At 48.2% G+C, this 22435-nt stretch overlaps 1 protein-coding gene across 2 annotated transcripts in view; it reads left to right on the forward strand.

The window, feature by feature from the left end:
- Nucleotides 1-22435, forward strand: part of kiaa0825 (KIAA0825 ortholog) — a 755168-nt gene that overhangs the window by 83567 nt on the left and 649166 nt on the right. The gene's annotated exons all lie outside the window — the stretch shown is intronic.

The following is a 22435-nucleotide window of genomic DNA, read 5'->3' on the forward strand; positions in this document are numbered from 1 at the left end:
TTACGCACACCTGGGGCTCTTAAAGGCACATACACCATAATTGCTCTTAAAGGCACATACACCACAGAGGGAAAAACAACTACATTAACAATTCCCCTTATCCTTATCCCACCCCCTATACCTAACTAGATTAAGCTATGAGGGGCCAGGAATTCATGCTCACCAATCCAAAACCTGTTGCTTTTAACGGTTGTGAGTTTTGAGGTTCGTTTCCTCTGTCCTTTGGGGTACCCCGTCACCACGTGGTCTCAGGGCGCGGTGCTGGAGTTGTTGATGCGACACACCTTCCCTCTCCTCAGCTACCATCGTCGTCTCGTCGCGATGGGTTCTCTTCTTCTCCCTCGGGCGGGCGTCGGCGGTAACGGGGCGGTTGGTGGTTTTTACTGCTTATTCGATTTTGCTACCGAAGCATCAAATGCCAGCATATTCGTTGCGGGCGTGGACATCCGCATCTAACGCCAGCTTATTTGCAGTGTTCAAATGCCAACTTATTCTCACTGTCCAAGCATACACTGCTAATTTCTTCCCCAAACGCCAGCTTATAACTAGGCGTTTGGTTTTTACCAATGCGTCTTCTGCTGCCCTTCTCTGCCCTTGTTGGGTTTTACCTTCTTATTCGTCTCGTCTTGTCTCGTCTCATTTCGTCTGCCCTTTTTGTGGTCTGTGTGCCCTGTATGACTTTGAACTCGGGTCTCGTTCTCCTCCCGCGTTTGGTCCCAGTGTAATGGGCGTCCTTGGTTGTTGAGCGGTGCGGGGAGTGAGAAGAGAACCCGCCACGAGGCCAGGGCACGAGTACGAGCGGCAGCAGCCCAAGACCAAACAAGAGGTCAGAGTCAAGAGAGCGATTGCTACTGATGGGTCTACAGTTATACCCGTTCTTCCGCTCCTTATCTGCGCGCCAAGTCAGGTCAGTCCATTGCTTAACTTTTGGCGGGCTTGGTTTGAATGATTACAACCATTTGTTTTAACGACCTTAGGAGTGGTTGTCTCCAGGTCTAATGGCCCCGATGTCCTGGTTGCTTTGTTATGGATAAGACTTGATTGTCTCCATCCTACCTTGATGGCTACTGTGAGCTGTTATCGATTAAACATGCAGAAAGCTAATGGCCACCATTAAAAGGTCCATTCTACTTTGATTTGATTCAATTCGAATAAATGCGTATTCTGTGTTTACTTTGTCTGGCTGGTTCTCGAGAGTCCTGTTCTCACGGATTCCTGCATTTTAATGTTTCGTCTCCAGGCCTGCTTGTTGGCAGAGCCCTGGTTTTAAAAATCCTGTCAGTATCAGTCACGGGGTTTACAGAAGCCATTTTGGGTACCCTGCTTTTAATAACTTGTCCAAAACAGGGTCCCTTGATCCATAACTCGGGGAGTGCGGGAATTTTGAGAACCCTGTAACTTACACATGTGACATTCCTTTATCTGCTATTTTAATGGATGTGTTAAAATAGTGGACAGAAGAATCTAATATAAACGTGATAAATATTCATCTGCAAATATTGCCAACAATAACTTCTAACATTAAACTTTTGCCCCTCTTCTTCCAACCCCCGGTAGTTGCAACAGATGAGGACATATTGAGCAGACTTTTAACCTGGAGGACCGCCTGGGCTTGGGTGTGGGTCGGGGGCTAAAACCGGCATAAATGTCAACACGGGAAGCTGGCTCCAACCCGCCGACTTCCGAGTTTAACTGTAGTACGTTAGGCTATTTGCGCACAAACCCCTCGGGTTGCCTATTAACATATGCTAATCACTCAGTTGTAACAATATTTCAGCTGACTATTAAATTTAACGGTGCATCCATGGGTTTTTCGGGCTTCCTGAAACTCGCCAGTGAAAGTAAAGCGAGAACACAACGGCAATTGAGGAGGCTGATTCAAAGCCGTGGAAATACTGCAATAAATACTCAGTACTCACAGCTGCTCTCTTACCTGTGAGCAGGCAAGGGTTTGTTCATTGTACTTTTGCTGAGAGTTTACTTTCTTCACTTTGAAGGTTTTCTCAATCACATCAGTGTGGGTGGTGCTTTGGATGCCTTAGATTGGACTTTGGATGAGGACCAATATCACCAGCACCAGCACCAGCCTGCTATGCAGAGACCTGCAGCTGGACAACAGAGAGGGGGAGCAGCTCGCAGGTACTACCTGCGACACAGAATTTACAGGCAGAGGCTGAGTTTCCGCGACATGTCTGAACACCATGGCCTAGAAATTCAGTATAGCCACGTTTGGGCCGCTACAGTCGGGCGGCCGCTAAAGTTTGCGCCCGGCGCAAGTTCGCGCCACCTTCGCCGATATTCAGTCGCATCGCCCCAAGAGGTTGCTGCTGCGCTAAAACAGGCGATGCACGACTATCATTAGGCGCTAAGCCGGCGGCCCGGGGCGATACCCCCGAGGGCGGGCGCAGCGCAGGTGCGGCGAGTTGCTGATTGACGGCAGACACTCTGGCGCCGGTGAGCTCTTAAAGGGGGAGGGTGGATTTGTTTGCCTGCTACGCCCTGCACACTGCAGCCCTGAAGCAAGGCCTGACCACTGCTGCTTCATCTGTACAACGCCCAGGACTATGGAGAAGGCCAACGTTTGCACCCATTGCAGCCCCCATTATATGTTTCCAATCAATGCTATGGCTCTGAAGTTAAAGACAAGTGCAAAGCTGTGGCCTGAAGCCACAAGTACCTGTGCGAGTGTTGAGCCAAACCAGAAAGCTCTCTACCTTTGTCTCTGCAAAGATCCGTCTCTCACAAAGAAGGAGTGTTGCAAAAAGGCTGCCTTTTCTACTGCAGGAGGAGTGCCCTTTAATTTGCGTCCCCCGCGCCCCGCATCGACTGAGAACCGTTCCCCTCTACCAGTCGCTAGGGGCGCCAGGCGCACAATAGGGCGGCGCCACTGAATTTCCGGTTTGGGGCGAACAAAGGGCGTTGCACGATGAAATGACGTCAGGATCTGCGCGCACAGCTGAGCGCGCGCAAAGGCTTTGCGCCGCCGCTAAATCTTTACTGAAGTTGGGGAGAGGCGCAGATCGCGCTGCGCCCGGCCGCTAGCCGCCTAGCGCCCAACATCTCCTCCTCCTAAGGCGCTAGCGGCTGGCGCAAACAACTGAATTTCTAGGCCCATGTCTCAGGAGGCTCAGATTGTCGCATCAGGTTGTGTCAGAATCTGCAGCCTGCTAGAAGAAGACTTGCTGCCTGCTGGACCTGGTTACCAGTGGCTGTCAAAGTGACCACCGCCCTCAACTTTTTTGCCTCCAGATCCTTCCAGGGCTCTGCCGGAGACGTAACCAGGATCTCCTATTCTCTTACAGTGATGCCAGCCAGAATGAGCAGGCGCTCGGGTTAGTGTCTCTGGCTGGCTTCCCAAAGGTGTAGGGTGTCATCAACTGTACACACGTGGCAATCTCGGCATCCCTAGATAAAGCAAGAGTACTTGTCAACCACAAGGGCTTTCATTCCAATGTGCAGCTGGTGTGCAACCACAAAGATATTTCTGCAGATGTGCATAAGATTCCCAGGGAACTGCCATGATGCTTTCGTCCTGCGGCAGTCCAAGCTCCCTGACTTCTTCAGACCTGCAAGCAGACTTAAGGGGAGACTGATAGGCGACAAGGGATATCCACTTCACTTCAAACTTGACTGCTGACACCCGTTAGACACTCGACCAGTGAAGCCCAACAGCACTACAGTGAATGTCATATGACCACCAGATGTGTGATTGAACAAGCCATCAGCATGCTGAAGATGCGTTTCAGGTGCCTAGACAGATCGGGAGGTGCCCTTCAGTACACACCAGCCAGCGTGTCCAGAATGGTTGTTGTGGTGTATGTAACCTGTTCCACCTTAAGAGAACTTAAGCCTGTTCCACCTTAAGAGATGTACTACTTTCTCTGGCTGCTGTATACGTAATACCGGTGGTGACCACCGGTATATAAGCACTGTGTAGTAATATTGTATTTTAGTATAGTCCTGACCTCCAACCAGTAAAGACCTGTTGAACTTTAATCTTGTAGTCTGTGTTAGTAATTACAACTAGAACACACAGACTTAACAGTGGCGACGAGTCTGATTCTTACCCTGCGGCAGTTTATATCCACGGCGGCTACGTCCACAGAACGGACGTCGAAGAGAGGCTTCCACCCTCATCACCCTGCTGGAAGACACGGCGCGGCAGACATCGAGAAACCAGAGTGCAGAAGACATCCTGAACTCGAAGCCTCCATCAGCGGCTGTCAGCTATCTTCTTTCTTCCTCGGTAGTGGGTAAGCCGGGCAGCGACGCGGCCAGAAAGTCGGCCGCGTTGGCTGTACAGACGGGGAGGGAAGACGGAGGAATAAGGGCGGTGAGATTGATCGTGACCGGAGATAAGGGCCGGGCCGCATTCGGGCCGAAAGGCGCAGCGCGGGGACATCGATGGCGGCTGGTGATAAGGGTCGGGCCGCATTCGGGCTAAAAAGGCGCAGCGTCTGGGGCAACTGAAGGCGCGAGAGCCGCGGTGAAGCGGAGACAGCGTCGGGGGACGGGTGAAGACCGCCAAGCGCGGGAAAACCGCCATTTTGTAGGCGGAGGACGAAGACAAGAGCGGGAAGCCGCCATCTTGGATAAAAATAAAAATAAATTAAATTGCAACGATGCCTAAACATGGGAACATTAATACCTTTGATAGCGACATCGAAGATTGGGCCATGTATGTAGAACGCATACAAAATTATTGTAAAGCAAATAAAATTCCAGATGAAGAGAAAGCACTAACATTATTAAACTTAATGGGTGCGAAGACATACAGGCAATTGAAACACCTTTTATCACCAGATGAACCGGCGGATAAGACGTTCGAGGAGATTGTTACTGTCCTGAAAAATCATCTAAACCCCACGCCGCTGATGCTAGCGGAATGATTTAAATTTTACAGCAGAAGGCAGCTGAAGGATGAAAGCAATGCTGAATATTTAATGGAATTGCGTAAGCTAGCAAAGTACTGTCAGTTTGGAACGAGACTGACAGAGGCGCTACGAGATAAATTTGTGTGTGGTTTGTTTAAAGAAGATACACAAAAGCGACTGCTCGAGGAGAATGAGCTGACGCTTGAGAAAGCGGCCACTATGGCAGCAGCACACGAAGCCGCAGCGAGAGGCACGGCAGTAATGCAGCTACGGTCACCGGAACTCAGTACAAATAAATTGGGTTTGAGTACTGTAAAATGTTATCGTTGTGGAAAGACAACGCACGATCAGAACCAGTGTTGGTTTAAAAACCAAGAATGCAGAACGTGTGGCAGGCTTGGCCACATAGCTAAAGTATGCCGGTCAGGAAAGAAGACCAGCAACAAAAAGTCACCGCAAGGAAAATACATAAAGGTACACAAGGTGACAAAGAACAGTTCGACCGAACAGAAGTCAGATTCAGACGCTAGCAGTAATGAACTGGGTAGCTTAAGAGTACACAACGTTGGTAAGGATGCAGATCTCCAGACAATTTGGGTCACCCTTCAGATAGCAGGAGTCCAAGTAAAGATGGAATTGGACACTGGATCGGCATTGACGGTCATGAATAAGAAAGATTACAAAAGGTTATTCCAACATATTCCCTTACGGGATACGGAGATTATATTGAAAACATACACGGGGCAAAGAGTGTACCCCATCGGAAAGATAGAGGTAAAAGTGGTCCACAAGGGCGAAGAAAGCCAAGTAATGGACTTATATGTGCTACCTGAAGGAAGTCCACCACTACTGGGACGGGAGTGGATTAGGAAAATGAATATGGACTGGCACTCCTTGAAGGCACTAACGGTAGATTCCGGGGAAACAGATGTCAAACCTAAACGATTGTCCAAAATATTGGATGATGCTAAAGAAGTGTTCCAGCAGGGACTGGGAACACTGAGAGGAATTACGGCAAACATCAAGATTGATGGACATGCACACCCAAAAATTTTTAAAGCCAGACCGGTACCCTATGCAATACGACCTACTGTAGAAGCGGAACTGGAAGCGCTAGAACGTTCAGGTGTACTGTCTAAGGTAGATTGGAATGAGTGAGCTACGCCCATTGTTCCCGTTATGAAACGTCCTTCGAGCAACAAGCCAGGAGAACCAGGGAAGGTTCGCATCTGTGGAGATTTCAAAATCACTGTTAATCCGGTGCTTCACACGGTGCAGTATCCGCTTCCGCGGATTGAGGATATTTTTGCTTCGTTGTTTGGCGGGAAACACTTCACCAAGATAGACCTGGCGCAGGCGTACTTGCAGATGGAGGTTGAAGAAGAGTCACGCCAATACCTCACGATCAACACGCATCGAGGTTTGTACCGGTACAATAGGCTGGTTTTTGGAGTGGCATCGGCTCCAGCAATTTGGCAGAGGGCCATGGAGCAGGTATTACAGGGAATTCCAGGCACACAATGTTACCTGGACGATATTCTGATTACAGGTGATGGTGATGAAGAACACCTCGCAAACTTGGAACTGGTGCTCAACAGACTGAAAGAGTATGGACTTAGAGTTAATCGGCAGAAATGTGAGTTCTTCCAGAAGCGGATCTCGTACTGTGGTCATGTCATTGACCAGGAGGGGCTTCATAAGTCTCCTGACAAGATAGAGGCAGTTGTAAAGGCTCCCGCTCCGGATAATGTCTCTCAGTTGAGGTCGTTTCTAGGATTGATTAACTATTACCATAAATTTCTACCAAATCTATCCACGGTACTGCACCCGCTAAACGCTCTTTTACAGAAGGGGGTACCATGGGAATGGAGCAAAAACTGTAAGAAGGCATTTCGCAAAAGCAAAGAATTGATCACCTCAGAGGAAGTGTTGGCTCACTTCAACCCGACACTGCCTATTCAGTTGGCTTGTGATGCTTCTCCATATGGTATTGGGGCAGTACTCTCACACAAGTTGCCAAATGGCACGGAAAGGCCAGCCGCGTTTGCATCCAGATCATTGACCTCCACTGAGCGCAACTATGCGCAGATCGATAGGGAGGCTCTCAGCCTTGTATGGGGAGTGAAGAAGTTTAATCATTACCTGCAGGGCCAAAAATTCACACTTCTGACAGACCATCAGCCGTTGGTATCCATTTTTAACCCTAAGAAGGGTGTTTCAGTGATGACAGCACAGCGTCTCCAGAGATGGTCCCTTTTCCTAGGGGCACATCAATATCAAATAGAATTCAAAGGTACGAAGCAGCATGGCAATGCTGATGGGCTGTCGCGCCTGCCACTACCTGAAGAAGAAGAAACGACGAAAGTTGACCCTGTTGAGTTATTTCATTCGACCATCATCGAGTGTTTACCAGTCACCAATGCAAGTATTGAAAGAGAAACCAGGAACGACCCGACACTGTCCAGAGTCTACGAGGTGACAGTGAAAGGATGGCCAACACGTGGTGATCCTCTGTTACCGGCATTCTCGGCAAGGCGAGACCAGCTGTCCGTCTGCCATGGTACTTTGATGTACGGGACAAGAGTGATTATTCCTCCCAAGTTAAGGGAAAGAGTTCTAAAAGAACTGCATGAAGGTCATCTGGGGGGAGTTAAGATGAAAAGTCTTGCTAGGGCTTATGTATGGTGGCCGGGTATTGACCAACAGATAGAGGAGTTGACGAAAAGCTGCGCTGGGTGCCAAAAAGTGCAAAATGCACCTCCGATCGCACCACTACACCCATGGGAATGGCCTTCAGCCCCATGGCAACGCGTACATATTGACTTTGCTGGTCCATTCATGGACTCCATGTTCCTAATTGTGGTGGACGCACATTCCAAATGGCCAGAAGTGATCAAGATGAATACCACTACTTCAGAAAAGACAATTGCGGTGTTAAGAACAATATTCGCAAGGAACGGATTGCCAGAACAGATCTGTTCGGACAACGGACCACAGTTCATGTCGGAAGAATTCCAAAAATTCTTAAAGAAGAATGGGGTGAAACATTATACCTCTGCCCTATATCATCCGGCGACAAACGGGTTGGCCGAGAGATTTGTCCAAACATTCAAAAAGGCAATAAAGGCCATGAACGATGATCAGATTCCGCTACAGCACAAGGTGGACAATTTCCTAATGGCATATCGAAACGCCGCTCATGCAGTGACTAACCAAAGTCCTGCCATGATGTTTTATAACAGGAGGTTGCGGTCCAGGTTGGACTTGTTAAAACCAAATGTGCGGAGGGAAGTGGAAAACAAACAGTTCCGGCATATTAATAACAAGACCACTCGAAGTTTCGACGTAGGACAACCAGTGTTGGCAAGGGGCTATGGAAACGAAAAATGGCAGTCCGGAACAATTCGGGCCAGACAAGGACCTCTAATGTACACAGTAGATATTGGTAACAATGTGATAAGGCGTCATGCGGATCAACTGGTAGAATCGAGAGCAAGGGTCGAACCCATGGTTGCGACAGAGACAACTGTGGAAGACGTTAATGAACCTGAAGCATCTACCTCGGCAGGGAATGTACCTGAGGATGATAACACCCAATGCATGGGAGACCAACTAGAGGAGTCACCTCAGCAACAGGAATCAGAGACCACTGAAAGGCGTTATCCAAACCGAATCAGAAGGCCTCCTGAGAGACTGAACCTTTGAACTGTTTATACCTGAAGTTATATATGTTATTATGTTATGTTAAATGGGGATATGACTGTTAAGCTAAAAGGGGAGGATTGTGGTGTATGTAACCTGTTCCACCTTAAGAGAACTTAAGCCTGTTCCACCTTAAGAGATGTACTACTTTCTCTGGCTGCTGTATACGTAATACCGGTGGTGACCACCGGTATATAGGCACTGTGTAGTAATATTGTATTTTAGTATAGTCCTGACCTCCAACCAGTAAAGACCTGTTGAACTTTAATCTTGTAGTCTGTGTTAGTAATTACAACTAGAACACACAGACTTAACAGTTGTGGTGTGCTGCGCTCTGCACAACACAGGGCAGTAGCGAGGTTTGGACCTGCAGGAGGTCACAGAGCTCAGCTCATCTTCGGACGATTGAGGAGGAGGAGGAGGAGGAGGAAGAAGACGATGAGGGAAATGCAGCACCAGCTGCTCACAATGCTGCCATGGATGCCCTTATTAATGCAATGTTCACTTAGGTTGCAGCTGTGGACTTATGTCACAAGCGCATGCAATGGTCACGCTTCCCACATCCCTCTCCCCCACCAATGCTACTGACACAAAGCAGTCCTGCAAACAACCAACCACCCCTTGCACATCCCCCATTGGACCCTTCAATTCATGTCTTCCCATTCATCATTAAACAATTTAAAAGGCGACTAGCCACCCAGAATCCAAGATGGGAAAGTGGTGCAAAAGAATAATATTTATGTGCCTTAACTAAACAACAGAAACTCAACAACGTTACAATGGCCCAGAAATTCGGGTCCCCACGCGTGAGTACGCGCTGAGTACTCACGCGTAGGCTCAACGAAAGTGCCGGTTTCGTGCATGCGCGGGAAACCGGAACTTCCGTTCCCTTGAAAGGGGTTCAGAGGTGGAATGCGTGCGCCAGAGAAGCAGCGCGTGCGCATTGAACTTGCATTTTTTCCCCAGGTTTTTCCGGGAGGGCAAGTCTCCAAAGTTACACATGTAAAAAGCAGGCGCAAGGCCTGCTTTTAACAAGGCAAGTGGTGAATTAATTAAAATTAAAACACTTTTTCCACAGGTTTATTATTTTTAAATATATTAAAGAAAGGTAAGTTTATTTTTAGCCCCATTAGAAAATGTAATTAAGTTTTCCAAAAATTTATTATTGTTTAAAGTAGTTATATAATTTATAGTTATTTTAAAAATGTGATTTAAAAAAAAAATTATTTGAAGTTTTAGTGATATTTTGGGGCTTATGGTATTTATGGTTTTGACAGCTCTTCCTGTCAATTTTATGAATGGGCATTCCCTGCTCCGATTGGCTCTCCATGGCCCACATGATCCCAGGGGACGCATCGAACTAACTGCGCCCCTGGGATACGCAAGCACTGCGCGCCGACAGTTGGAGCAGGCCCAGGATCGGAATCCCACGTGGGCCCACAGCTCAACGGCCGGCGCGCTAGGTAAGTACAGGTCGGAGGCTTGCGCCCGCGGGAAGCCTCCGACCCGAATTTCTGGGCCATTGTATCAGACGCCCTTGTGCAACTACAAAGCTTTACTCTTCCTTCTCCTACTGTCCCTACATGGTGCAGCCCCTCTGGCTTGAGCAGAGGTAGAGGCAGGCTGTTCACATCCCTGCTCTGACGGCTGAGATGCTTTTGGCCGAGGACCTTTGGGTTTTGGAGCCCATGAGGGTCCTGCCAAAGGCTGCACCTATGCAAAGGGGAGATGAGGCAGCATGTCAGATACTGACTGAGGTGTGGATGGGGGGGCGCAATATTGAGAAGTGGACGCGCTTTTAGTGGAGTCCCCACTTCCATGTGCCCTTTTGCCATCATCCCTCTCGTGGCCCAGCCACATTTCACTGCTACCACTGTGCTGGAGAGCACTTTGGTGCAGATCAGTGGGACACTGTAAGGCCAAGGCTATGGTATCTGTCATTCTATTTAAGGTGGCAGACATGTTATCATCCAGAGTCTGCATGGCCGTGGTCAAGACGCGCATAAACTCATTTGATTGGAGTGTTTGATGTTCCATGGAGCTGACCACTCTATCCATGGAAGAACACATGCAATGCCCTGTGACATCAACCCATTCATGCTTGAGGCAGACTCCATTCTCCCTGTAATCATGGTCGGTGTGCTTGGAAGGCCTGTCAGTGCATCGCACTTTGTCTGCTGCTGCTCAATGATTCTCCTTTTCATCAATGGCCCCCGGGGTACAGCAACTGTGTCCAGTTGAGCAGAGCTTGGAGAGGGCTAAACCCTCCTAAGCGGACTCTCCACTGCAGTCCCTGCCACCACCATCTGCTCTTGCTCACTTGTGAAGTGTGAGTCACCAGGTGAAAATCCAACTATCTGTCAAAGTGGTCCCACCGAAGAGCAAGTATCTAAGCTGCTACATAGTATGCATGAGTCCTGTGATGGTATGCATGAGTCCTGTGCTGGTACACCCTTGGAAGGATTCAGCTCCTCTGAGGAATCGTCGTCCGTGACCTCCACCAACTTCTGCATGCTTGATGGCCCTGTTGAAGATAAAAGAAATGAATTAGTACTGGCAAGGTATGAATGTTACAACTTATTATAAAGGTGATCATATTTCACTCGTTGAAATCAAGTCAACATTACTGAGTGCTGTATGACATGTGGGTCGCTGATATTTAATTGGGTCACCAGGCAACTGGAAGCGCCGTTGGTCAGGGATGTCAAAACTCCACTTATCTCCAGCATCTCCTCCTCTGCACTTGTGAGCTGGAAATTATGTGGAGGCCCACCTCCGGTTCTCTATCTCTCCCTTGTGTTCTGTGCTCTCTTCTGCAACGAGGGAAAGAACAGACCTATGAGTGAGTGTCATGGCATGTGTTCACCAATAGAAGTTGTGCATTTGATGAGAGTGACTATTGGGGAGAGGCATGAAATTGCATAAGGATGAGGGTGAGTGGCATTGGTGGAAGGATAGATAGGGATGTGAGGAAGTGCGTCGAAAGAGAAGGATGGGTGTTCGTGCAAGGTAAGTGGATGTGAGGAGTGATGTGATGGAGTAGGCTTGAAAAGGCAGAATGAGAGGCTGGGGGATGCGCACAGCAAGATGTAGGTGAATGTGCAACTGTACTCACCTTTCCTGACCGGCTAGGTCATTAAAGCACTTCCTGCACTGAATCCAGGAGCGTGGCACAACGCTCCTGCTGCTCACTTCCTGGGCCACCTCCAGCAACGCCTTCTTGGTTTCACCAGCAGATTTCTTCCTTTCATTGCTGGGGAAGAGTATCTCTCTCCAGCTCCTTACAGCCCCAGCAGCACATGAAGGGAGGCGTCATTGAAATGCGGCGTAGCCTTTGCTTGTCTCGAATCTATTCTTGAACTTCCTCTTCTCTTCTCAACTCCTCCAAATTGCATCTTCGGATTGGCCTTTAAGTACTGCAGTTGAGATCACGCCATGCAGGTCCTCATCATACCCGCTGCCCCACATTGGACACTGTACCCGGAAGTTAAGTGATAATGAGCTGGCTATGTTTAAAAAGCCACAGGCAGACACATGGAACTTTCTTCCAAGTTTCCCACGTGATATTGGACCCCCTCACTCCCAATGCGGCTCCAAGTTAATATCTGGGCCTTTGAGCCCAAATACAATTCGATTCATTTCATCAATAACTAATGGAACTATGACTTTTTTAATTAATATTTTAGCTTTGTGCTGTGATCTAAATACAAAAAATGTGAAAGTGCTTATTAGTGGATCTCCCATGGCACTGCTCGTGGTGGTCAGTGGATAGAGTTTCTGGTTTACTTACTTGTGTAGTTTTTGTGTTGTTTGCCTGTGTCTGTTTGACTCGTTCTCTGTGGTTTTTCTGTTTGTCCTGCTTCTGTGTGTGCCATGTTCTCTTGGTCTTTCTTGTGTCATTTTTTTGTTTTTGTTTTGCTTTTCGGGGTGCGGTGGTGCACGGCATGATGAGGAATGGAGACGCTGAGGGGAACAGGCCACATTATCTGGTGGTATTGGAAAGCAGAACATAATGGCCCAGAAATTCAGGTCGAGGGCTTTCCGCGGGTGTAAGCCCCCGACCTGCACTTACCTTGCGCGCCGGCCGTTGAGCTGTGGGCCCCCGTGGAATTCCGATCCTGGGCCTGCTCCAACTGCCAGCGCGCAGTGCTTGCGTATCCCAGGGGCGCAGTTAGTTCGATACATCCCCTGGGATCACGTGGGCCATGGGGAGCCAATCGGAGCAGGGAATGCTTCATTCATAAGTTTGACAGGAAGGGCTGTCAAACTTATAAATACTACAAGCCCCAAAACATCACTAAATCTTCAAATAAATTAAAAAAAAAAAATCACATTTTTTAAATCTATCTATCTATCTATATATATAAATCGGTACTTCTGTCTGTCATTCTGTCTGTCATTCTGTCATCGCGTGTGCGTCTGTCGGGCTATGCGCTCGAAAGTTACAGGGCGTACCTACGCGCGCGTTACCTCCAAAGAAAGCTTACGCTTTCGAGACGGTTTTAAGCGTATTTACGTTTCGGCCGGGCTAAAATCGCGCCCGCGGTATCCCAAAAACCTTCAACATTCTGCTCATTAGCATCTCATTATCCGCTCATTAGCGACAGATTGACCTCAAGCTCGACCAATCGTACGCCGGGTTGCTGGCGTGTGCCGCCGGACCAATCGGTGCGTGTGTGGCCGGGCCTTATCGTTCTGAACCGAGGTGAGTCGCCGCCATCTTGCTTCCATTCTTTTTCCTGCTTTCTGCGTCTTTCTTTTCAAATATACATTTCCACCAAAATAAAATTGAATTTATTAAATTGTTTTTAAAAAAATCACTCATTTGTAAACCTAACCTGAACATTCTTTTTCCTACCTTTCCCCGTTTTTTTCTTAGGCCTCAAAGCCTGCGCCTTTCTTGCCCAGCCAGGCCCGAGCTAGCTGATTGCGCTTCTGCTAAGCTCCTCACCCCCCCCCCCCGCCGTGTCACGTTACCCAGGGCAACGGCGTCAGCCACGAGGGTCAGGGTGCGCGCGCAGCAGGAGCAGGTGAGACGCGGCGTCTGTTCCGCGCTTGGCGGGGGGGGGCGGGGCTCGGCCGCCGGCCGTCTCTCAGAGCCGCAATCGGGCTCGGCGGGGGGGGGGCGGGGCTCGGCCGCCAGCCGTCTCTCAGAGCCGCAATCGGCCTCGGCCGGGGGGGTGGGGGTGTGGCTCGGCCGTCTCTCAGAGCCGTAATCGGCCTCGGCCGGGGGGGGGTGGGCGTGGCTCGGCCGCCGGCCGTCTCTCAGAGCCGCAATCGGGCTCGGCCGGGGGGGGGGCGGGGCTCGGCCGCCGGCCGTCTCTCAGAGCCGCAATTGGGCTCGGCCGGGGGGGGGGGCGGGGCTCGGCCGCCTGCGGTCTCTCTCCCTTCCCCCTCCCCCCCTTCCCCCTCCCTTCCCCCCCCGCCCTTCCCCTCCCCCCCGCCCGCCCTTCCCCCCCCGCCCGCCCTTCCCCCCCCGCCCTCCCTCCCCCCCCCCAGTCGCTCTCTCTCTCTATCTTCCAACAACAACATGCCCTCGAAAAAGCCTCGGCACCGCCGGGCACTTCAGCTAGTCTTATCTATATATATAAAGCGATGCTTCTGTCCTTCTGTCTGTCTGTCATTCTGTCTGTCATCGCGTGTGCGTCTGTCGGGCTATGCGCTCGAAGGTTACAGGGCGTACCTACGCGTGCGTTACGTCGAAAGAAAGCTTACCTTTCCAAAACGGTTTTAAGCGTATTTACGTTTCGGCCGGGCTAAAATCGCGCCCGCGGTATCCGAAAAACCTTAACATTCCGCTCATTAGCATCTCATTATCCGTTCATTAGCGACAGAGTGACCTCGAGCTCGACCAATCGTACGCCGGGTTGCTGGCGTGTGTCGCCGGACCAATCGGTGCGTGTGTGGGCGGGCCTTATCGTTCTGAACCGAGGTGAGTCGGCGCCATCTTGATTCCAAACTTTTCCTTTCTTTATCCCGCTTTCTGCGTCTTTAAAAAAAACGTTGCTTTTAAAACACATATTGTTTTAAAAAAAATGATTTAGAAAGTAATTAACTTATCTAATCTCATTAATTTTCCTACCTTTCCCCGTTTTTCCAGGTAGGCCTCGAAGCCTCGGCCTCTCCTCCGCACCCACGCCTTCCCAACTGCAATTTTTACTCTTGAGGCCTGAGCAGGAAGCGGCAGTGAGTTTCAGGCCAACCCAGCATGGAAGTGGATCAGGCCCAGAAGAGTCCCAAGATAGATTTTTTAAAATTTCCTTGTGGGACTTGGAGCAGGAATTCACCACCAGGGTGCACAAGGAAATCTTGGGCCTCCCCTGCCACGATCTCGCCCCTCACCAATTGTGCAGACCCCTGCAAGATGGCCCATCAGCCGATCTTGCCACTGGGTGGCCTCCAGCCCGCGCAAATTTCTGCCACTTCCCCCCGGAACAGGGGAGAAGTCGGCTAGCAGCATTTAAATGAAGCCCGTGATAAAATACCTGTCTCTGTAGATGATACTGAGGGATAGGATGTAGATGAGGAAGGGGCTAAGAATGAAATCTTGGGGAACTCCCAAGACAATAAAGCCTAATTGCAAATAAACTTGAGTTCACATGGAGGCCAATGTTAAGTAAACACTAGATGAACACTGGAAAGCTCATACAGATATCAATTAAGAGACTGCAGACATTCTTGCTCTGGTACGATTTGGTTGGGATTACAGAAACGTGGCTCAAGGATGGCCAAGACTGGGAACTCAACATCCAGGGGTATTTGATATTCAGGAAAGATAGGCAAAAAGGAAAGGGAGGTGGGGTAGCATTACTGGTTAAAGAAGGGATTAATACAATTGTAATGAAGGATATTAGCTCTGATGATGTGGAATCTGTATGGGTAGAATTGAGAAATACTAAGGGGAAAAAAACATTAGTGTGAGTGGTATATAGACCTCCAAACAGTAAGGTGGAGGTTGGGGATGGCATTAAAAGGGAAATTAAAGAAGCGTGCAATAAGGGCACAGCAGTCATCATGGGTGACTTTAATCTACATATAGATTGGGCCAACCAAATGAGTAACAATACTGTGGAGGAGGAATTCCTGGAGTGTTTACGGGATGGTTCCCTGGACCAACATGTCGAGGAACCAACCAGAGATCAGGCCATCTTAGACTGAGTATTATGTAACGAGAAAGGATTAATTAGCAATCTTGTTGTACGAGGCCCCTTGGGTCGGAGCGATCATAATATGATCGAATTCTTCATTAAGATGGAGAATGAAGTAGTTGACTCAGAGACAAGGGTCCTGAATTTAAATAAAGGAAACTACGATGGTCTGAGGAGCGAGTTGGGTAGGATTGAGTGGGGAATGGCGCTCAAAGGGTTGACGGTGGATAGGCAATGGCAAACAGTCAAAGACCGAATGGATGAGCTACAGAATTTGTTCATCCCAGTTTGGCATAAAAATAAAACAAAAAAGGTGACTCAACCGTGGCTAACAAGGGAAATTAGGGATAGCATAAGATCCAAGGAGAGGACATATAAATTGGCTAGAAAAAGCAATAACCCTGAGGATTGGGAGCAGTTTAGGAGTCAACAAAGGAGGACAAAGGGATTAATTAAGAAAGGGAAAATAGAATATGAGAGTAAGCTTTCAGGGAACATAAAAACTGACTGTAAAAGCTTTTATAGATATGTGAAGAGAAAAAGATTGGTGAAGTCAAGCGTAGGTCCCTTACAGTCAGAATCAGGGGAATTTATAATGGGAAACAAGGAAATGGCAGACCAACTAAATACATACTTTGGTTCTGTCTTCACAAAGGAGGACACAAATAACCTCCCAGAGATGCCGGGGAACATAGGGTCTGATGAAAGAGAGGAACTGAAAGAAATCAGTATTTGTAGGAAAATGGTGTTAGGAAAATTGATGGGGCTGAAGGCCGATAAATCCCCAGGGCCTGATGGTCTACATCCCAGGGTACTTAAGGAAGTGGCCCTAGAGATAGTAGATGCATTACTGGTCATCTTCCAGAACTCGATAGACTCTGGAACGGTACCCATGGATTGGAGGGTAGCTAATGTTACCCCACTATTCAAAAAAGGTGGTAGAGAAAAAGCGGGGAATTATAGACCAGTAAGCCTGACATCGGTAGTGGGGAAAATGCTAGAGTCTATTATAAAAGATGTAATAGCAGAGCACTTGGAAAGCAGTGACAGGATCGGACAAAGTCAACATGGATTTACAAAAGGTAAATCATGCTTGACTAATCTACTGGAATTTTTTGAGGATGTAACTGGTAAAATAGATAAGGGAGAACCAGTGGATGTGGTGTATTTGGACTTTCAGAAGGCTTTCGATAAGGTCCCACACAAGAGATTAGCGTGCAAAATTAAGGCACATGGGATTGGGGGCAAGGTATTGACTTGGATAGAGAACTGGTTGGTGGACAGAAAGCAAAGAGTTGGAATAAACGGGTCGTTTTCCGAGTGGCAGGCAGTGACTAGTGAGGTACCGCAAGGCTCGGTCCTAGGACCCCAGCTGTTCACAATATATATTAATGATCTGGACGAGGGAATTGGATGTAATATCTCCAAATTTGCAGACGACACAAAGCTGGGCGGGAGGGTAAGCTGCGAGGAGGATGTCTGGAAACTCCAGTACGATTTGGACAGGTTGGGTGATTGGGCAGAAACATGGCAAATGCACTATAATGTGGATAAATGTGAGGTTATCCACTTTGGTGGCAAAAACAGGAAGGCAGATTATTATTTGAATGGCAATAGATTGGGAGAAGGGGAAGTGCAAAGAGACCTGGGTGTCCTTGTGCACCAGTCGCTGAAGGTAAGCATGCAGGTGCAGCAGGCGGTTAAGAAGGCAAATGGTATGTTGGCCTTCGTAGCAAGAGGGTTCGAGTACAGGAACAAGGATGTCTTGCTACAGTTGTACAGGGCCTTGGTGAAACCGCACCTTGAGTATTGTGTGAAGTTTTGGTCACCTTACCTGAGGAAGGACGTTCTTGCCATGGAGGGAGTGCAGCGAAGATTCACCAGGCTGATACCTGGGATGGCAGGAATGACGTATGAGGAGAGATTGTGTCGATTGGGCTTATACTCACTGGAGTTTAGAAGATTGAGAGGGGATCTCATCGAAACTTATAAAATTCTGTCAGGTCTGGACAGACTAGATGCAGGAAGGATGTTTCTGATGGCGGGGGAGTCCAGAACCAGGGGTCATAGTCTAAGGATAAGGGGTAAGCCATTTAGGACTGAAATGAGGAGGAATTTCTTTACCCAAAGAGTGGTGAACCTGTGGAATTCTCTGCCACAGAGGGCGGTGGAGGCTAGTTCATTAAATATATTCAAGAAAGAGTTGGATATATTTCTTGAGGCTAAAGGGATCAAGGGATATGGGGAAAAGGCAGGGGCAGGGTACTGAATTTGGATGATCAGCCATGATCACATTGAATGGCGGAGCAGGCTCGAAGGGCCGAATGGCCTACTCCTGCTCCTATCTTCTATGTTTCTATGTTTCTATGGTACTTTCTGTTTATGGAGATATCCTGTTTCTCTACTTTATTATGACACGTGGGGCTGGATTTCAATGGAGAAGGCGGGTTGGGGGCGAGGGGGCTCGACGGGAAACGGGAAACCCAGGAGAATGGGTTCCTCGCAGGCCCTGTCGAATTTAACGGCAGGGCCTGATTTGCATGCAAGGCCTCTGCTTCCCACCCGCAGCCAGCCAGATTGAGAGGCTTTCTGGCTCCGGGCGGATAGGCCTACGGCACTAGTTTGCACAGAGGAGGGAGGGAGGGATCGGGTCGGGGCTGGGGTCGGCCTCCATAGGTTTGGGGAGGGAATATTGTGGCTGGCCTCCCAAGGATCTGTCGGGGTGGGGGGGTGGGGTTGGGGGGGGCGGGTGGTGGGAGGGAAGATTGGGTTGGGCCTGTGGCGCGGGGGGGGTGGTGCGGAGATTGGGGCTGGCCTCTGGAGGATCGGGGGGGGTGGGTGGGGAAGGGGGAAGGGAAGATTGGGGTCAGCCTCCGGATCATTGGTTGGGGGGGGTGGTGGGTGGAGCCTGGGGAGGTGATCTGAGGCCTCGTGAGGGGGTCTCCGATTGCGGGGGGCCTCGGGAGGGAGGGTAGATCAGAGCCAGCCTCAGGATCATTGGTGCGGGGGGAGAGAAAACGGCTTCAAGATCGTTGGTGGGGTGGGAGGGGCTGTAACTGCTGGGTTTTACGAGATGTGTAAAACCCGACCAGCTACAGTTAAACACAAAATGGAGGTTAAAGAAGAGACTTCCAGCCTCATTGGAATATTTAAATTGATGTCCCACCTCCTGGCAGCAGGTTGGCTGTCCGCCCCCAACCCACCTCTGTTAAAAGCCGAAGTGGGCGTGTTGGAGGCGGGTTCAGGTCGGGATTCCGATTTTTAACACTTTTAACTATCCCCCTGCTCCTAACCCACCCATTTTTTTAGGTTAAAATTTCCCCCGTGATAGACAGGAAATGCACACAAGATGTACCATTTTTAGTATATTATTACAGGTAGACTACCCTTTATCCGGACTTCCGAAAACCGAAACCCTCTAAAAACCGAAGGTTTTTTCGGTCAGCGTAAGTCGTGCGCACGACATGACCAGAGTGGCGCACGACTTACAGGCCTAGCCGGATAAGGGATAGTGTAGCATTTTTCCGCACTTCTGAAAACCGAAATCTTTATCCGCATATCCGAAACCAGAAAACCTCTGAAAGCCGAAAGTGGAGCAAAGCATGACTTCTGAAAACCGAAATCTTTATCTGCATATCCGAAACCAGAGAACCTCTGAAAGCCGAAAGTGGAGCAAAGCATGACTTCTGAAAACCGAAATGCGCACGACCACGACCCCCGCCGACCCCCCCCCCCCCCCCGGCCGAACCCGACCCCCACCGACCCCCGACCCCCCCGCCGTACCCCACCCCCGCCGAACCCCACCCAATTTCGGATAAGAGATAGTGTACCATCCTTTATCCACACATCCGAAACCAGAAAACCTCTGAAAGCCGAAAGTGGCGCATAGCATGACCCGACGCTGCCGATGCTTGACCCACGCAGGTGTTATGCTGCTCTGTGTGATATTTGCTGCTCTCTTAGATATTTGCTGCTACAGGTATTTGCTGCTCTCTTAGATATTTGCTGCTCTCTTAGATATTTGCTGCTCTCTTAGATATTTGCAGCTCTCTTAGATATTTGCAGCTCTCTTAGATATTTGCTGCTCTCTTAGATATTTGCAGCTCTCTTAGATATTTGCAGCTCTCTTAGATATTTGCTGCTCTCTTAGATATTTGCTGGCTTTTAACAATTTGTGAAAATGCTAAAAAGAGCTGCAGATACCCCAATGGGTAACAGTGAGAAGCAGAGAAGGAAGCGTCGCTCATTATCGATATCGCAGAAAGTGGAGCTATTGCAGAAGCTTGATCGTGGTGTGTCTGTGCGACATCTTACTGAAGAATATGGTGTGGGAAGTACCACCGTATATGACTTAAAGAAACAGAAAGACAAGTTGTTGAAATTTTACACTGACAGTGATGACCATAAACTAATGAAAATTAGGAAAACATTGCATCGGGCAAAAAATGAAGATCTTGACCGTGTGCTGATTGAGTGGATTCGACAACGCAGAGGTGAACGTGTGCCACTGACTGGTTTGATGGTCATGAAGCAAGCTAGAATATACCATGAAGAACTGAACATTGAAGTTGAGTGTGAATATTCAGAAGGTTGGGTTGGCTGCATAAATTTAAGAAGCGTCATGGTATAAAATATCTGAAAATCTGTGGTGAAAAAGCTTCTGCTGATCATGAAGCAGCTGAAAATTACATAGATGAGTTTGCAAAAATAATATCGGATGAAAACCTCGGTCCTGAACAAATTTACAATGCTGATGAAACAGCTCTGTTCTGGCGCTACGTTCCTAGAAAAACATTAGCAACGGCTGATGAGAGTGCACCAGCAGGTTTTAAGGATGCTAAGGACAGGTTGACTGTTCTTGGGTGTGCCAATGCTGCAGGCACACACAAGTTAAAGTTGGTAGTGATTGGAAAAAGCCAACATCCGAGATGTTTGAAAGGTGTATGCAATTTACCTGTGCATTATTATGCGAGCAGGAAAGCATGGGTAACCAGAGGAATATTTTCTCACTGGTTCAATAACCACTTCGTACCAGCGACACGAGCTCATTGCAGGCAAGTTGGACTGGAAGAAAACTGCAAAATTTTATTGTTCCTGGACAACTGCTCCGCACATCCCCCTCCTGAACTTCTTGTGAAAAGTTATGTTTTCGGCATTAACTTTCCCCCTAATGTGACATCTTTAATACAGCCTTGTGACCAAGGAATTTTACGCTCCATGAAGAGCAAGTATAAAGACGTTTTTTTGAACTCTATGCTTGATGCAATCAACAGAGGCGAAGGAATCCAAAGCTTCCTGAAAGAATTCAATGTTAAGGATGCCATTTATGCAGTTGCTAATGCTTGGAACGATGTTGACAAACCAACATTAAAAAATGCTTGGCACAGACTTTGGCCTTCAACGATGTTTCATGAAGATGGACCTGCAGATGACGAGTTTGAAGGATTTCCTGTCAGTCAGGAGAAGATGATGATATCAAACCTCCTCACTTACGCCAAAGGTTTATCAAATGAAAGTGTAAATACGTTAGAGGAAGCTGACATCGAAGAAGTGCTGAACATTGACAATGATGCACCTGTTGTGAATTCGTTGAGTGATGGGGAAATTGCTGAAATGGTGTTAAATAAAGACAAGCATGAGGACAGTAGTGATGATGATGATGACATTGTGAACACAGGTGAAAAAATCCCCATAGACGATATGGTGACAATGTGTGATCAGTTAATTGCTGGCCTTGAAAAACGTGCATTTATCAGTGAGCAAGAGATTATGCAAGTTTACTCAATTAAAGAGAGACTGCTTAGACAGAAACCAATGTTAATGAGACAGATGACACTGGAAGAAGTCTTTAAAAAGGCCGTCTGTCGTAGTCATGCTTCATCACTTGAGAATCCTGTTCCTGGCCCATCTTCAGATGTCCAACTCCAACCTGATGACAATGATGACAACACTGATGTACCATCTTCTCCAAGATCCTCAAGCCAGATGTAATGTACCTTTATTGCATGTTTATGTACAGGTATTTAGCTTAGTTTGTACCTGTACATGTTTGAAGTTTTACTGAATGTTTTCCTTACAAATAAACTGTACTACAGTATTTATCCCTGTAACTACAGTATTTATAGTCGTTATTTTCGGATAAGGGATAGTGTATCCTTTATCCGCAGTCCCGAAAACCGAATTACCTCTGAAAACCGAAGTGTTTTCGCGCACCTTCCGAAAACCGAAATTTTCCGAAAACCGAAACACGGCTGGTCCCGAGGTTTTCGGATAAAGGATAGTCTACCTGTAGTGCATCTCCAGTGACATTTCTCAACATGAGTCAGCACATACACTGTTATAAACCAATAAGGCTGTTATGCCATGTAATGCAGAAAGTATTATCAGACCACTGATTTATGGTGACTGAGTAAAAGAAAGACTTGCATTTATATAGCGCCTTTCACGACCACCGGACGTCTCAAAGCGCTTTACAGCCAATGTAGTACTTTTTGAAGTGGAGTCACTGTTGTATTGTGGGAAATGCGGCAGCCAATTTGCACACAGCAAGATCCCACAAATAGCAATATGAACAGATAATCTGTTTTTGTTATGTTGGTTGTGGGAGAAATATTGGCCAGGACACTGGCGATAACTCCCCTACTCTTGTTCGAAATAGTGCCATGGGATCTTTTACATCCACCCGAGAGAGCAGATGGGGCCTTGGTTTAA

The sequence above is a fragment of the Somniosus microcephalus genome, chromosome 1 (assembly GCF_052327205.1).
Source record: "Somniosus microcephalus isolate GS21.2 chromosome 1, FLI_Smic_1.0, whole genome shotgun sequence".
Taxonomy (NCBI): Eukaryota; Metazoa; Chordata; class Chondrichthyes; order Squaliformes; family Somniosidae; genus Somniosus; species Somniosus microcephalus.